Raw genomic sequence first — 2,325 nt, 5'->3', positions numbered from 1 at the left:
GTGGGGGGGGATGAGGGGGACTACTGGCTGGCAGTGGAGGTTGGCGGCATAAAAGGTAGTTTGGGGTATTGGTGTCGCTTTGAGTTATTGGCATCATGGCCTTGTTTTGTTGAAGGGACTACAGTGAATACGCTTGTTAATGGTAAATTTACAGCCCCAGCATGTGGCCTAATAAAAACCAGAGGACAGAGAGGATGACGAGAATGACTGCCACGGCTGTGTGCTCTGGAGTGTTTGTGGGATGAGGATGAGGAGGGGTGGTTGGGAAAAAGAGGGGAGAAAAGTGGAAGGCGCCAGTAATTAGGAGTCTAAAGGAGTGTGAGAGAGGCGCACACCCCTCAAAGCAAACTTTGTGTCTAGATTTCTCACTTTTTGTCTGCGCACCTCGACTGAAACCCCCGTCCTTCTTCACTCTCGCTGGCTCTTTACTTGTCTCCCTTTTGCCGAATGAATAGCTATCACAGTGCCATGGTGTCCCATCGAGCAGCACCCCCCACCCTGCATCCTCCTGCCTTTTCTCTACACTCCCCCCTTCCAGCGTGACTTTGAATAGAGAGCTGAATTGAGCAAACAGTCAGGCTGTCAACTCAATAGGAGGTCTGGCCATGAACTTGAAGTCCTTCCCAGGACCCGAGCCTCACATCAGGGTGGGAGGGGATGGGGCTGTGTGGGGAGACAAGAGGAAGGAGAGGATGGTGGTGATGGGGGGGTTGCAGACAGACTTTTTTTGTGGGGGGGAGGCTTACGTGCCAGCATTGAGAGGACTCCTGACATGGAGTTTCCCAGCGCTGGTGCTCTTGCTTGAGCAATGGGGGCAGGGTGCACCAGCTGCCTGCACACCCTCCCCTCCTTTAGCAGCACTCAGTCTGGGCAGGAGGGGTACTGATGGTGGGGTTTGTGCAGACAGAACAGTGTCTGCACCCCTGCCAAAGCTCCCCCAGGCCCTCTCACACACACACACACACACACACACACACACATCCTCACGTATCCAGACACAAGCTGCTGGCTGTGCCCAGCCCCTCTCCTCAATCAGCTCGCAGCCCTCCCAGGCTTCTCATCATCTCATTAGCTAACGCCAGCCACTCCACTGTCTACTGTTTGCATTGTTTTGAGCTCTGCATAATTTACACAGTAAATTGAGGAGTGTTCCTGCCCCTTTTGCTCAATCTACCACCTGTTTCTGGAGGCCCAGCAGTGATTAGTGCGCTCTTGGTTTGATACAGTTACCCCAGAACTTAGCAAAGCCAAAGGACGCCTGCACTTTTAAAAACTGCTTTATCAATACTGTAATTCAAATGCAAAATGTGTATATGTAACCGTAACTACTCAAAAATTATATTAAATTTGTAAGAAAAAAACTTTTTGAACATGCAGGAGAATAAAACTTGAATGAAAAGTTGTTTTTCTGCCCAGATATGTTTATTTTCATCTTGACCCAACATTGACTCGCCCCAGTCTTTCTTAAACCCTATGGGCTTGCACCTCACTGTAATTTAGCGTCTCTGTGACCTTCACATCACAAACAAAAGTAGAGAGCGGTCCCACTGTAACCAGCACAATAACGGACATTGTTAAATTGCTCTTTCATACTAAATCAAGCCCAGCTGACATGAAATGGTGTTTCGGTTTAAGCGGTTTAGTAAAGTTCAGAGCTGACGTGTTAAAATAATGCTGCAATATAACAAGTTTGCTCAGGGGGAACAATGCTCAACTTGTCTGCGTATCGACTGCACTCCAACTCAGTGCTCATCACTAGCTTCAAGAGGTTTGCCAGTACTCTCTGCCTATCAAGCTCTAAACTTTTCCCCTTCTCCCCTTTGTTATTTCTCTCTGTCTGTCATTTTCCTGCTTTGTACAAGCTTTGTGTGCTGCAGTGTCCTTGTATTTAAATGTGAATAGTGATGGTACCTTCTGTTTTGACTGAGATGTTGGCATATATTTTGAATTGAAAGCTAAACAGATTTTTTTATAATTAACATGAAAGTTGTAACCATTGCAACACAAAGCAAAATTATTAATGTATCTCTGAATAAAACACGTATTTTTATGCTGCCTGACTGTATGGAGTTATGCATTGTACCTTTTATATGATCTATAAGGCATATTGTGTCCCCAAAATGGCAGCCACCGTCGCCATGTCAGTGTACGCATATGAGGATGGCATGACAATTCCCAAACGAGAAAGGAAACCTGCCTTTTCAAGGACAGATGCCCACTGAAAGCCTCCTGAGAGAGGCATTGAGAGTGGAGTGATTTACCACACATACAAAACACGCTCCACCCACATCAACTCGCCCTCCCTGCCCTCAAATCAGCGCATCT

The sequence above is a fragment of the Nematolebias whitei genome, chromosome 5 (assembly GCF_014905685.2).
Source record: "Nematolebias whitei isolate Nwh7 chromosome 5, NemWhi1, whole genome shotgun sequence".
NCBI lineage: Eukaryota > Metazoa > Chordata > Actinopteri > Cyprinodontiformes > Rivulidae > Nematolebias > Nematolebias whitei.
This window is presented reverse-complemented; position numbering follows the sequence as displayed.